The sequence below is a fragment of the Coffea arabica genome, chromosome 6c (assembly GCF_036785885.1).
Source record: "Coffea arabica cultivar ET-39 chromosome 6c, Coffea Arabica ET-39 HiFi, whole genome shotgun sequence".
Taxonomy (NCBI): domain Eukaryota; kingdom Viridiplantae; phylum Streptophyta; class Magnoliopsida; order Gentianales; family Rubiaceae; genus Coffea; species Coffea arabica.
In genome coordinates, this window is record NC_092320.1 from 57924280 (window position 1) to 57940575 (window position 16296).

At 36.7% G+C, this 16296-nt stretch overlaps 1 non-coding gene across 1 annotated transcript; it reads right to left on the bottom strand.

Moving 5' to 3' along the window:
* Positions 1–15960: 15960 nt before the first annotated feature.
* On the bottom strand, positions 15961–16067 carry LOC113694404 (small nucleolar RNA R71). The gene has a single exon (XR_003449356.2). It is a non-coding gene; the product is annotated as a small nucleolar RNA R71 (small nucleolar RNA).
* Positions 16068–16296: the final 229 nt, after the last annotated feature.

Below are 16296 nucleotides of genomic sequence, written 5' to 3' on the forward strand. Positions count from 1 at the left end.
GCGGCTGCTGCCCCAAAATGCAACCTCTCTCGTTGGTTTTTTCCTAGCCGTCATTCTCCCTCCCCAGCTGCGGCTGTTTCTTTTCCCTTTTATATGGGGACCTCCATCCCCTAAACCCTCATCTCAACGTTGAGGATGAGGGGCTTGTTACTACCGTAAAATCTAGCCCTCCAATCCACCTGAAAAAACCATGAAAATGATATCATTTCCTACGCTGCATGCGCGGCCTATATATATATATTTTTTAATAATTTAACAAAATTGATAATAAAACTAAATAAAACAACAATTTTAAGTAAAATAAAAAATAAACAAACTAAAACAACAAAGTTGCCATTTTCAATCTTTTTCTTCCATTTTCATTTTTCATCATTTTCTTCTCTTTTTTTTTTCAAGAAAACATTGAATTTAAATAAAAAACAACTAAAGTATATTTTTGAATGCTTTTTTTCTTTTCTTTCTTTTCGAGAAATTTTATGCTAGAAACCTAAAAAATAAAAATAATAAAACACTAAAAAACTAAAAAGCTAAAAAGTGAATAAAACTTATCACGACAAATAAAAACTAAGAAATAAATAGCAAATGAAATTACGCTAAAAATTGGTGTCTACAGTTTGCCCCTCTTTGTCTGAGTTTTGAAAAAACTTGAGACAAAGAAGTAGACACCAAATACTCACCTGTGTTATTTGGCTGTGAACGACTCGAATGATGGGGACTGACCCCTTTTGATGAGATTAACTGGGACGAGAAATTTTTAATGGACTATATGAACAAGAAATTTAAAATGGGACTGACCCGAACAAGAATTTAAAACGGGACTGGCCCGAACAGGAATTTTAAAATGGGACTGGCCCGAACAGGAAATTTAAAACGGGATAGACCCGAATAGGAAATTTAAAACGGGACTGACCCGAACAGGAAATTAAAACGGGACTGACCCGAACAAGAAATTTAAAATCATGGGACTGGCCCAAATAAAATAAAATCATGGAATGCTCACTAGTGGGACTGACCCACGGCTAGTGGCGGTGCAAAAAGGAAATGCTCACTAGTGGGACTGACCCACGGCTAGCGGCGAAATAAAAGAAAATGCTCACTGGCGGGACTAACCCACGCTCCAGTAGCGATGTAAATGAAATGTCTTGACAATCAGACAGTGGGATCAAACCCGAACCTACCGTGATGAACTTGATTTGATTTTTGATTTTTTGATTTTTTGATTTTTTTTATTTTTTGATTTTTTTGATTTTTTTGATTTTTTGATTTTTTGATTTTTGATTTTTCTTGACTGAGAGAGACTTGTCGAAATAATTTGCCCCAGTATGATGAATTGGTCAGTGGGATTAAACCCGAACCTGTCTTGAAAATCGGAAATAGAAAGGCACGTTAGTGGGATGAACCCAATGCTAACGGAGATAGACTAAAAAATAACACACACGTTAGTGAGATAGACTCGATGCTAACGGTGGTGGAATGAAAACGCACGCGTTAGTGAGATAGACTCAATGCTAACGGTGGTGAAAGAAAAACGCACGCGTTAGTGAGATAGACTCGATGCGTTAGTGAGATAGACTCGATGCTAACGGTGGTGGAATTAAAACACAGGCGTTAGTGAGATAGACTCGATGCTAACGGTGGTGGGGTGAAAACGCACGCGTTAGTGAGATAGACTCGATGCTAACGGTGGTTGCTAACGGTGGTGGGGTGAAAACGCACGCGTTAGTGAGATAGACTCGATGCTAACGGTGGTGAAAGAAAAACGCACGCGTTAGTGAGATAGACTCGATGCTAACGGTGGTGAAAGAGAAACGCACGCGTTAGTGAGATAGACTCGATGCTAATAGACTCGATGCTAACGGTAGTGAAAGAAAAACGCACGCGTTAGTGAGATAGACTCGATGCTAACGGTGATAGGGTGAAAATGCACGCGTTAGTGAGATAGACTCGATGCTAACGGTGGTGAAATGAAAACGCACGCGTTAGTGAGATAGAGTCGATGCTAACGGTGGTTAAAGTTAGTGAATTAAAAGTGGTTGTCAAAAATAGGGAAATGGAAGGGTGCGCGGCGGGCGTTGAGACTCGCCAACAAGAAATTAAAATCTGACATTGAAAATGATTTTTATTTTTCCCGTTTTTTCCTTTTCGTTTGGGAGAAACTTTTCAAGAAATAATTTTTGCCCCAGTCTCCACCAATTATTAAACTGATCAATTGATTTACCTTACGGCGTGGTTGCTCCTCCTTGAGGCCTTGATTCATAAGATTTTGACTTACGCTCCTTCGTCGATTTTAACCATGGATACCTGCACAGGGGCTTACCAAAGTACACATGCACTTAAATTATTTTAAAAATTAATGCAACTACTACTCATAGAAAGAGTAGCGTGATTGATTTGAAAGTCTTGCTTGAATCTTTGACGAAATCCTCAAATGGACTATAAAAAATTTGCCCCTGTGTGGGCTTATTCTCACGAAATCTCATAAACAAAAATTTGCCCCAGTATGGGCCATTTAATTGCAAAAACTTGTTTGGATGACTTTCCATTTATTCGAACACTGTAAGAAACTATGTTTCCAAAAAGAAAATTTCATGATGAATTTCTTGAAATAATACCAAATTACAGAAGATTTCTTCCTCACTTTTAGCATCTGTGTTTTGGGTAATGGGTCACCATTTCCAGTTGGCTCATCTTCAGGACCAATCAAGTGACTTTATTTCTGATTTTGAGGTGGCTAAGGAAAATGAGAGGTCAGGATTTGTCTTATTTTTGTGCTCAAATTGTATGTAATCCCTTCAATACCACATCTTACTGAAAGCAAAGAGTTTGTCACCCTTATTTCTTAAGAAAACTTAGTCAACGCATAAGCTTTATAGGCTTGCAACAAAATGGGTAGAAGCGATAACTAAACCTGTGAAAACTGGTTATACCCCCATCATCACAAATGATTGATGGATTTCTTACGAGTATAATCCTCACTTTGGATTGTCATGAAGGAATAAGTCAACGATGGACTTTATTAGCTTGTAATGTGGCTTGAAACGATTGTTGAATGATAAGACTTTCAAGGACATTGCACCGTAGATCGCCTTTTTCCCAAAATTGCCCCTATTTTGAACTCAAAGATCTTAGACTTGGTTTGCATTTTTCTCATCATTCACAAGGGACTTCAGCGTCGAATTTTTGTGCATTTTCTTGCATTTACTTCTCTTGCTTTGCTTTTTGCCTCTTTTCCTTTCCCTCAACTTGGTGGGTTTTCACATGGTGAGTAGCGTCAACCCCATACCCAAGCAATTCAGAAATACAGCTAAAATTTTCCGGCATCAGAAATTTTCTTGACAGGGCCATTGCAAAGAACAGAAGTCAGGACTTTCGGCTTTCGTAATGGGGTCAGGTGGGGTGCTTAGAAAAAGTTAAGGCTTGAAAGCAGATTTCAAAAGTGGTTTAAAGAATCTGAGATCGCATTGTTGCGCCATCCCTATTTTAGGGCTAAATCAGAATTTGCCCCAGTTTATGCTCAATTGAGGCTTTTTCTCTTTCATTTTCTTTCTTTTTTTTTTGATTTTTCTGCCTTCTGCCATTCTTTTGAACCTTCACAAAATTTGCCCCAGTTTATTTCTGAACTGAGGTTCTCTTTTCTCTTTTTTTTTTGATTTTGCGGCATTATCACTTTTCACCTCTTGAAATTTTTCCTTTTTCAACTCAAACTTGCCCCCAGTGTGGGGTTTGCGATTCTCAGGGGTTGCCAAACGAAATAATTTATTCTGATGGCTCAAAAGGGAAAACTAAGGATAGAACGTTTGATTGGAAAAGAAGAGGGCCTGACTTTTATTCCATTCCTTACAATAACTCTGAAAGGAAACTTTCATTAATGAAAAATTTCTGGCATGTATCTGAATTAACTGACTGAGGAAGATCCTTGTTCATCCATATTTGTGAAACATAGGCGGTCCGTGCGGACAAATCTCCTCTTTTTTTTTTTTTAAGAAAAAATTGGACCCTAAGTGGAATCAAATTACCCCAATTTGCGGTTCCCTCCTTATTCTAGCATTTTTGCTTTTCCCCTTTTTGGAAAATTCTCCAATCTCCCTCTCCAATGTGGGGTACGATCGTAAGTGCTTTGAAAAGAACCACCAATTTTAGCTCAAATGAGGATGCAAGGGATGATCAGTGTTTAGGTTTTAGAAATGACGGTCAAAGTATCATTCTTACACCTCATGACAACCAAGGTAACGAAATGTCATTGAAAATCCATTCCCTTTTTGATATTTGAAAATTTTCCAATGAAGGGTAGTGATCATTAGGGCTCTTATTTGAAACGAAATTATTCGTTTAAAGGCTCAAATGGGAGAGCAAATGATAAAATGTGTATAGGTAGAGAAAAGAATGCTCAAAATATCATTCCAAATTTTCAAAACAAACAAGAATAATGCACATTTTTGCTTTCACTTAGATGTGAATTGAATCGGTTAAACACAATGGATATTTTCAAGCAAAGATGACCCCAATTTGCAATTTATCAATCAATGTGACTGATTTTATTCTGGGGTTAAGTGAAGGAGAAAAGGTATTTCATTGGGTCTTTTGAGTGACTGTTCACCCTTTTCTGAGCACTCTTATTGTATAGCTCGGATCACCAATCTAGTGTACATGAGGATTTTAGAGAGTATACACTTGCGAAATTCAGGCTATAGGTTGAAAAAATCTCAATTTGGTCTTATTTCTCAAAATTCATCATGAAATCTCTAATGAGTAAGAATAAAGAATGAAATGTACATATACACAAGACAATAATTGTCCAAAAATTTTATTGCTGAAAAAGTTTGAAACAAAAATTCCTGTTCAATTACGATACAAATGAGAAGGGAGAAACTTGTAAAGAGCTCCACATATACACTTTTTGTCTCATTTTCTTTTGGAACAAAATGTATTAACAAATCAAATATACAAAATTTTCCTTTGAAACAATTATGAAATCTCTTAGAAGCTCTTAGCCTAGAGCTTTCAGATGGATCTTTCAGGTTTCCATTGTTGGATCTGCCCAAGAATCAAATAATACTTTCCAAACTTTATCGGATCAAAAATTGTTATCCAATATAGGGAAATATTTTCATCTTATTGAAACCTTTTTTGTGAATGCAGGGGAGAGGGGAAACAAAAGAAAAACACCCCGAGTTAGTAAACAAGAATATAAAATCGGTATGCATGTCCTATGGGGGAACCCTTTTATGCCAAGGGTAGGCCTATCATGAAAATACAATCTTTTAGAGTAGGCACTATACCATACCTGATGGATCTGATCAACTTATTGAGTGAAAAAAATAATTTTTGAAAAATTTGGTCAATTGGAGTGACGAGAGACATTTGTCAAAATAAGGTCAACGTCCGAATGGATTGATCACTTTTGATCGATATAAGAACTTGCAAAAACGCTCGGGTTTGACCTTGACGAACTTCCTATCGAAGAGATTGGAATTCGTTTTGACAACTTTTCTCAGTGAAGCACGGGTCAAAACTCCAACTGATCAAATGGCTGGATGCAATGGATGTTTTTCTCAAAATCGACTAGGTTTTCCATTTTGAAATTCGACATTGAAATCCTAATTGGTCAAATGAAATTGACAATTTATTAAAAATCGACCGAATTACCCTAAAAAGGGAAACAGGTCAAATGAATTGAATGAAATTTAATTTATCCAAAATTAATCAGATCACCCTAAAAAGGGTAAATTGATCAAATAGATTGAACGAAACTTGATTTATTCAAAATCGGCTCGGTTGCCCTAAAATGGGTAAATTGGCCAAATGAATGAAATTGAATTAGTGATTTATTAAAAAATCGGCCGAATGACCCTAAAAAGGGTAAATTGGTCAAATAAATTGACGATTTATTCACAATCGACCGGATGACCCTAAAATGGGTAAATTTGACAATTTATTCAAAAATCGACCGGATGACCCTAAAATGGGTAAATTGGTCAAATGAATTGATGATTTATTCAAAAATCGACCAGGTGACCCTAAAAAGGGTAAATTGATCAAATGAATTGATGATTTATTGAATGAATTGGCAAAATGGATTGGTTGAATTGTCCGGCCATTGGTTATTTCAAAATTATTGAGGTGCATTAGTCTATGACCTTCTAAAAATCAAATTTTGGTCTCAATTTATTTATCGTCTCAATATGAGGAATCATTTGTGAATTTCTTCAAATTAATGTCCTTCACGCAAGGGATTTTTACCAATTTTTGATAAAATGGCCAAAAAATGATTATTAGATGCTCATATTCCAAAGATCACTCTATGAAAATGATCGGATCCTACCTTACTTTGTGTACTACCCCTTTGGATGGTACAAAATGTAAACGTGCAAGTCTCACTGGATTAAGTATCCGAGACACAAGGTGGCTTATTCCTAAACACGGGATTCCCTAAATGGCATTCCCTTTCTAGGGTTTAATGTATGATGCCATTTATTAAAGCGATGTAAATATGTGACAAGTATGGCCTAAAGGACATAAATAATGCATCGAGGGGAAAAGGTCTAAAATGAAATGTACTTATTGAAAATTAAGTGCAATAACTGAAATTTAAACATGCGAGTTATCTAGTGGGTAAGTCACTAAAAGAGTGCCAAAGAGGCCTCTTATTGCAAAGGCATATGGATGCAAGCCAAGAAAACAAAAGAATGGTTAGTGCAATTGATAGTACACATAACATATTGGGAGCAATTAAGAAAAGAAATACAATAAAAGCAAGTAAAAGGGGTGGAACCCCTTCCCTCGTGCCTAATGTGCTTAAAAAGGGTGAGGCTGACTCTAACCTAGGAAAATTCTAACATGGATGCATGAAGCTGGGGCTCATTAATGCAACTAGACTCGATAAGGCTTAAAAGGTCCCCAAGCCTTCAGACCTAAAGGCAAAGGGTCATCACTCCCAAGGCCTTCGATCGGTGGCTCGAGTGATCCCTTAGGTAGCGCTATGGGCGCAGTGCACAACATCTGCCTGCCCAAGACAATCGATCCTAATCCTACAAGGCGGTGTGGGATAGCGCCCACGAAAAATAAAATAAAATGGGATAACAATAAGTAAACGTGCACGTATGAAGTGTTCCCTATTTTGAGGGAAAGGGTTGAGAACCACGCGAGACTCTAAAGGTGATACACCCCCCCCAAAATGCAATGCAAAGCGCGAGATAAGTAAGTAAAACATACATCCAAACAACCAATCATACATTCGTGAGCGAGGAAGTAGTTTGATGCGTACGTGAGACAAAAGGTCCTAAAAAGGGAAAATGCAACCCTAATATCCAAATGCTATGCATAAAAAGGGTAGAAAAGGAAAAGAATGGCTAAATCAAATGCTTGGACCCACTTAGGAAGTCCAAAGTGGAGTCGCCAAGTTGTCGCGCCCCACTTTTTGAACTGAGTGTGGAAGTAGTGTGTGTAGTGTGTGTGAACGTGTGTAGAAGTGAAAGCAAACACCGTGGGATTGTAAAATGCGACGGTTTTGGTCAAGTAAAGTTCAAAAGAGTTTTATGCATGAAAAATGGAGTCGCCACTTGGTATAGAGTTAGGGTGTACCAAGTCACCCAAAAATGATTTTTGTTTTTGAATGAAAAAGTAAACAAACCCTTTTTGAAAACTTTTAGATCTACGTAACCAAAGAAAGGGATCGGGGGTCACGTTTGGTAAGGGAGAAGGCAAAGGCGGAGCCTAAGGTACTCCCTTACCCTAGCCAAAGCTAGTTGCGTGAATTAGCCCCACTTTTCCTAATTTTCTACCCAAGGCATGTATCGCATGTTGGATATGACTAGATGAATGCGAAATGGAAAGGAAAATGTAAACCTAAATCTAAATGTCTCTTATGAGATTTTTGGTCCCAATCACATGGGTTTGTGATGGCCAATAAGAAGAATCTCATAGAGGTCATAGCAAAATGCAAATGAAGACTCAAATATGTGCAAGTGTGAAAATGTATGAAGGATGCGAAATGTAAAAAAAAGGTAAGTGCAAGTGTGAAAATGTGATAAAATAAAGGTGTTCGTGTGTAAATGGATGAAAAATAGAATAGTAGATACATATAAGTGTAATTTTGAGTGCCATTTGTGAGGTGAGAAATAAATAAGTGATAAAAAGATGTTGAGAAAGTGTGGATTGAGAAAAATGAGAAAATATGGTTAAAAGGTGAAGAGGTGATATAAAAAAGAATGCAAGTGTATGACCCTAAGGGGATACATCAAATCGGGCACGGGAAGGACTCCTAATTTTACGACTTCGATTTTCCCTTGGATTAGAAGGAAGAACTAGCGTGCTAAGGCTATTTTGTAGTCAAACTCGCTCGTTTCCCTTATCGAAAGGGGACTCTCAAACAAATGTACCCTATAACTAGAATGAGATGCAAAAACCTAAAGTGAAGGGAAAAGGGTTCGAGGAGCATGCCAACTGATAAAAACTAAGAAAAATGCATGAAATGTAATGAAACAAGCAAGTATGGACTCACGATAGGAGATGGCCTATTGGGCCTAGCATTGGACTAGCACATTCTATGAATTTCTAACGGATTAATGAGCCACAACTAGCATTGGACTAGTGTGGTGACGTACATTCATCCATCACATTCATCTACAACTATAGAAAGCAAGTAGACATGCCAAACACTCATAAACACATAACACATAACACTTAGCATGCTCGACTAGATGCAAGAACCTAATAAAGCAAGTTAACACGTAGCAACAAAAGCAAACAATCAATCTAATGAACCTATTACATTTGCTAGCTAGGCACACGTCTTCAATAGGTCTTCATCGAATGCTCTCCAAACCCTATCTATTACTAGCCAAGAGGTGTACACATACCCCATAAGAAATAACTTAATGAAAGTAAAAGTAAATGAAGTAAATGAAAGGAATTAAAGAAAAACAAAGGAAACAAGTAGACATGCAATTCTCACGTAGCACGTTGGATCACATAAGAGAGACAAAAAAAGATAAAAGAAATTATACTTCCCTTGAAATGGAGTTCCAATGGGGTGAAGTCACTTATTTATCCTCCAAAATAAAAGAAATGGTCAAGGTACCAATTTATTTGAGAAAATTAAAGAAAATGTGCAAAACAAATCTCACTTGGTCATGAACCCCCTAAAGTCATGACTTAAGTGCAATTAAAACAAAGCATAGTAGTTAATTGAAGCAAACAAGCAATGAAGTTGTAAAATTGAAACTACCAAGGACCAAATTGAGGAGATTATTCAATTGGTTGGGTCATAGTGGCATAAAGGGAAACTTGAGGGGTTAAAGTGCAAACTTTAGAACACATTTCATGCATGCTACGTAAAAACCATCTTTATCATTGTTGGTTTCTGCAATTTCCGCTGCTGTGACTTCCATATCAGAATGCGAATGATAAAGTCCCAACAACAACAATCTTTTGAACCCCAAAACAATATTTCATGCATCCTATCATCAAAAAACAACTGTATACTATGCATTCCCCAAAGATTTTCTTATCCAGATCATGCACAAAAGAAACCGAAGGACACGGCCTTCTACAAATTCTGGGTTCATGCAACTTTATTGCAGGATTGAAGCAAAGGAAATGAAGCTGATCATCAAGGATATAAGCAAACAGCAAAACAGCAATAGAGGAAAAAAGGAAAAAGTGCCGCAAGTTTTTTGCCACCTAAAGTGAGGCCTGCTACATTCTTGTTTTCCACTCAGACCTTGGACCCATATACGCAGCTGTGCGCGAAGATTTCTCGACCAAAAATCACAACTTTGAGGCTAATCAACAAGGCACATCACTCCAGCATCCAACAAGCAAGAAACATAGAAAGATTTGATACAAATTCTTGGAAAAATCATGCATAAGAGTACAGCAGCAAGCTCACAACACAGCTTTCACAGTTTCTGATGTAATTTCTTTTCATTCGAATACCGCTAATGATTTAAACAACAAAAACTTGAATTAAAGCAACAAGATTCATGGGCAAAGAAAATCATCTGGAAGCCAGCATAGCAAAGGAATGATATAATGCAGTTCCCAATTTGTCCAAGGCCAGAAATGAGAGAATATGAGGCAAAGGAGAGGGGAAGGCACCCAACAAACACCCTCGGACACAAAATGCAGCAAAGTAATGGGAACTTGCTGCTCAAATATGCAAATTTCGAAACCAGAAAGGCCAACCCATCTCCAAACCAACAACAACCATGTTATCTAAGTCTTTCATTGCTAAAGCCCATCAACATCGCAAAAACATAAAAGACACAGCGACCAGGGAAACATTAAGAATCAAAACATGATGAAAATCATGAAATCAAAACAGCAGCAAAAGGTTTGACAGTTCATACAAGAAAGCTCTGATTTTTACCCAAAGAAAAATGTTGAATCGACACAAATAGGGAGGAAGAGATTACCTGAGAAAGCCTTTTGGATCAAAATCAGGGTAGGAAAACGCGTGAAGAAGAGACTGCTGGAATCGTTTGCGGCTTCGAACATGTAACAGGGATTTGAGACCGACCAATTCAGGGCCAAATTCGAGGGTCTTTCTAATGTTTTCTCTCCGAGATTTCTGAACAAGAATTCTTCCCCTGACTTCGTAATTTGTGCAGAAACCAAAATCCAATCGGATTGAACAACAAGACAGGAGATAATCATGCCGCAAGGTGTGCCGAAAATCAGCCCATTCTGCCGAAAATTTTGCAGAAATTTCTTCTTCCTTTTCTTGTTTTCTGTCCGCCGCCCCCAGCTCTTCACTCAACCGTGGCTCCTCCTCTCCATCTTTTTATCTCCCGTTCAGCTGTCAGCAATCTCTCCTCAGCCCGTAGGTTCTAGTTCCTTACTCTCAGCCGCCACTCAGCCGTAACTCTCTCTCTCGGTTGTTTTCAGCCGTCGTTTTTCTGGTTCCTCTCTATCCCTCCGCCGTATCCTTTCTTCCCTCTAGCCGTTCCAGATTTTTCTTCTCAGCCGCCCCCTTTGAACCCTTAGCCTCTCCCCGTAACCTTTTTCTTTCCTCAGCCTGTTTTCTTCCTTTTTTTCTCCTCTAGATTTTGCGGCCGTCCATCACTTCCTTTTCCTTTTGGTCTCTCTTTTCTCAGCCCTCAAGCTCTCGCTCGCTCTCGGCTCTCTCTCTTTCACTCTCAATCTCTCTCAGTCTCGGTTTCGCTCTTCCCGTTTCCTTTTTCCAGCCCTCCTTAGCCGTCACTGGATTCTACCTCTTCTCCCAAAACTCCCTCTCTTGCGGCTGCTGCCCCAAAATGCAACCTCTCTCGTTGGTTTTTTCCTAGCCGTCATTCTCCCTCCCCAGCTGCGGCTGTTTCTTTTCCCTTTTATATGGGGACCTCCATCCCCTAAACCCTCATCTCAACGTTGAGGATGAGGGGCTTGTTACTACCGTAAAATCTAGCCCTCCAATCCACCAGAAAAAACCATGAAAATGATATCATTTCCTACGCTGCATGCGCGGCCTTTTTTTTTTTTTTAATAATTTAACAAAATTGATAATAAAACTAAATAAAACAACAATTTTAAGTAAAATAAAAAATAAACAAACTAAAACAACAAAGTTGCCATTTTCAATCTTTTTCTTTCATTTTCATTTTTCATCATTTTCTTCTCTTTTTTTTTTCAAGAAAACATTGAATTTAAATAAAAAAACAACTAAAGTATATTTTTGAATGCTTTTTTCTTTTCTTTCTTTTCGAGAAATTTTATGCTAGAAACCTAAAAAATAAAAATAAAAAAAAATAAAAAACTAAAAAGCTAAAAAGTGAATAAAACTTATCACGACAAATAAAAACTAAGAAATAAATAGCAAATGAAATTACGCTAAAAATTGGTGTCTACACCATACAAAAATTTCTTTATTCATACTACAAAATCCATCCTAACTTGAAAAAATATTTGAATTAGGGTTCACACTTTGCGAAAACCTAATAAGCAAAAGATAGTGTATGATCGAAATAACGTAGAAGGAGAAAAGATTAAACAAATCAAATCTGTCTTCCAATTAATTTTGCAGCAAATCAGTGGGGAACCACCAATTTCAGCACAAAATATAATGATAAACAGAGGGAGAAAAGAAGATGAAGTACTTTTTATGATGATTTTGTTACAAACTAAATATTTGTTAATTAAATATTTTGATAATCAATACAGGCTTCAATAAGCTACTCATTTCTAGCAATGAAATGGCACAATATGGTAAGCCATCAATTTAAACTCAGTTTATACTGAAAGTATATAGAAGATTTACTCTTTTAGCTCATTGCATTTGGTGTCATTTGCTCCGTAAAAGAGTTAAAGTGTTTTAGTGTGAACATGTATGCAATTGAAGCAGTCAATAGTAGTTCTATACTTCTCATAATGGCTCCAACCCTCACCTCCAATGTGTTTTCCTTTTCCTTTTCTTTTTGTGCTTTTTATGTGTCTCTATGGCACCCAATTTTTTTTAAAAAAAAACCAAGCACATATTTTAATACTACCAAAAAGAAGGGAAAAAATGCTTGGGTAGAAATAGTTTGTCGACTCATTTGTAGACCATATTGGTATTCAAGAATAATTACTTTTGACATACGATGACATACAAAAAGTGGTAGTTATCATGTCTGAAGATGCAGGAAAATTAATGTATCTCTTAAAAATGTATATGATTCACAAGTAAACTCATATACCAAGAACCTACTAAAGTGTTTTTCAAAGAGAAAAAAAATGAAGAAATAAGTGTCCTGCCAATATAGGACCTAACACTCTACCGACACAACCCCCCCAAAAAAAAAAGGAGAGATTGAAACTTGATTTGCCGATATGTCCAAAATTGTATCCCTCATTTATGCTTGTGTGAGGAACCAAAAAACATTTATAACAAAGAATGTTGATTGAAAAGGAACTAACAAATAAGATATGGAGCACTTTGACATTCAATCAGTAGCAACCATGTCAACTTGTTGCATAATGCGCGCAGTTTTTTGACTTCCAATCCATTGTATTTTGCTTCTTTTGCTCATGACCCTACGCACGTGGTATATTGAACAATCTGACTTGCTTAATCTAGCAAGTGGTGCCTGTCCATATGCATCAATGTCTACTACTTGACCTGTACCACTGAGCACCACTCACTGAGTTCATATTATTGATTGATAAAGTTGATCTCAGAAAAATATTAAAAATAAATCATTAATTTAGGGATCGAGACCTCATAAGTTGAATTTCTATCTAGTTTATGTAGTTCAAACTGACTATTATAATTCTTATAATATTTATTGTAAACTCACGTAGTTTAGATGTAAACTTGAATCTATCAGCTTATACAACTAAATTGATGCGCAGTTTATAATTACTTCAAAATTGAACTAAGTTTATACCAGAAGTTATACAAATTATAATAATCAGTTTGAACTCGACGTATTTCAACTTGTGAGGTCAGATCCCTAACATAGAATGATTTTTTGCTATATATACATGTCATCTTTACTCTTTTCAAACACGAATTGCAAAGAGATTAAAGATTGGAAATGGCTAAATCTCAACTGATCAGCTACAAGACCTTGGTTGCAGTCCTCTTCTGCTTTCTCCTCATTGCTTCAATCGGTTAGTTGTCAAAAACTTCTGATAAGTGAATATTAAACGTACATTTTGTACAAATTTGGCATGAATTTTTGGTATGTTTTTAGAAGATTAAAGCCATATTTGAACTCTTTTGGTGATAATTGCTTAAATATTGTTTAAGGGTTCAAAAATTGATAAATGAGTGGATTAATGCGTTAATTTTGTGAAATTGTGAAGGTAATTGATGTATGAAATTCATGCACAAGCTGAAAGAAATGTAAGGGTCATCCAGAGGACAAAGTACACAAGAAATTGGGAGCAAAAATGTAGAAAAAAGGGAAGAAGTGAAAAAATGGAAAATTGCTCAACACGGATCCGAGCTCGGATCCGTGTGTACAAGAAAGATCCGAGCCCTCGTCTGTACTTCTGGCGAAGTGTATCCGAGGTCAGGAAGATCTGACCTCGGATCAATCATGGAGAGTCCTCGGATCCACAGATCCGAGCTCGGATCAATTTTCACTCCTCGGATCAGTGGCACAGATCTGCCTCTCTCCTCAGCAAATGGCACAGCGTTTTTCTTTACCTTTTTCACAACTTTTCCAGCTATTTTGAGGGACAGAAATCGGTGGCACATGCTTCTGCAACCAAAGAGAAGACTAAATGAGTGTAGACAAAAAGAAACATCATATCTTTGATTTCTTTTTACAAAATTTGAGTGGAGGAAATTATGAAGGAGAAGAATAGACTTTCTACCACCTTTTATGCAGAAACACAGGGGAGAAGCCTGACACACCATATGTAGCTAGTTTTCCTTCTTGTAACTAGTTTTCTCTCTAGCTAGGAGTTCTTGGAGAAGCAATTTTTGGAGTTTTCACTTGTAATCATATTGTACAAGAGCATAGCAGGAATTTGAGAGCTTCACCTTCAATTGGCTAAGCTTTCTTTTATCTTTCTTATACTTGTACTTTATGATGTTTTGCAATAATAAACTTGCGAGTTTGATTGTTAAATCATTCATGAGTAGCTAATTTTCTTTATCTAGGGAGTAGATGAAACTTATGGCTAAATAATATGAATTGAATATGATTTACACTTGTTATATCTTGAATTAACTTGCCTACTTGTGTAGCTGTGATTACTTGTTATTGATTGATCACCAATAGCTTGGTTATAGTTGTTATTGTTCGATGAGAATTGGTAATAACAATGGAAACACATGAGTAGCGCTTGAGTTGTATGTTCATGAAAATAGAGATACACTTAGGTGGATTATTTAGCATTTCATGAAAGAAAACAGAGTAGTAGTAGTATTTCACCATGAAAATAGGGAAATCTATATTGCCTTAGGCCATTTCATCATGAAAATGAGATTTGGAAACTTGGGAAATGAATCTCTGGTTAAACAAAAATAATAGCAAGAAGTAAATCCATTATTTGTGTTGTTTACGCCATAAGTGGAATCTACATCCCTAGAATCTTCCTTAAGTGAAATTTCTCTATTTGCATTCAGCATTTGTTAAACTAGATTTGTATATCAAATTTGTAGACTACAGCATTATATTTTCTCTGCTCAAATTAATTGTAAGTCTAAATAATAGAGAAAACAAGGGCTTAATAATTGTTTAAATTGCTCCTCGTGAGATCGACCCGATACACATCTTGTACTACAATTGCGACCTGTATACTTGCGGTCCAACGGGTGTAAAATCGGAATTAAACTTGCATTGATATAAAAATTCCGTCAAGTTTTTGGCGCCGTTGCCGGGGAGCAGCAATATTAGGGCCTAATCATCTCTATTAATTTAGATATTTTCATTATTTTTTATTCAAGTTGTTGAATTAAAACTGCAAAATTTCTCTTGTTTTTGTTTGTAGTGTATGCACTGATCAAATCGAGAAGTTGCACATTTCGATCCTGAAATTGAAAGAACATTACACAGAAAAAGGAGGAGTACATCACATCAAGAGGAACAAGAGGTTTGGCAGCCAATAGAAGATATCTTGATAGAATTACAATTTGAAGAAGATATGGCAGAAAACGAAGCAAATAGGCGAGTTCTACGAGATTTTGCTCTACCAGGAACACAAGGATCTCAAACGAGTATAGCAAGGCCTTCGGTAAATGCTAACAACTTTGAGATTAAACCATCACTTATCCAAATGGTTCAACAATCTCAATTTGGAGGTAATGCAGTAGAAGATCCTAATATACACTTAGCTACATTCTTGAAAATTTGTGATACAATTAAAATGAATGGAGTTAGTGATGATGCTATAAGGCTAAGATTGTTCCCATTTTCATTGAGAGATAAGGCCAAACTTTAGCTACACTCTCATGCTGCTAATACTTTCACCGGATGGGATGATTTATCAAGAGTATTCTTAAATAAGTATTTTCCACCAAGTAAGACTGCTAAGCTTAGAATGGATATCACTAGTTTTAGCCAATTAGAAGGTGAATCATTATATGAGGCATGGGAAAGGTTTAGAGATTTGGTTCGAAAATGTCCACATCATGGATTGCCGGAGTGGTTAATCATACAAATCTTCTATAATGGTTTAGTTTTTTCTACTAAAACTATGATCGATGCAGCTGCAGGTGGAGCTTTAATGGGTAAATCACCCCAAGAAGCTCATAATTTGATAGAAGAAATGACAGCAAATAACTACTAATGGGCCAATGAGAGAGGTAATACAAGACGTCACGCAGGTATGATAGAAATGGACACTCTCAATATGCTGAGTGCTCAA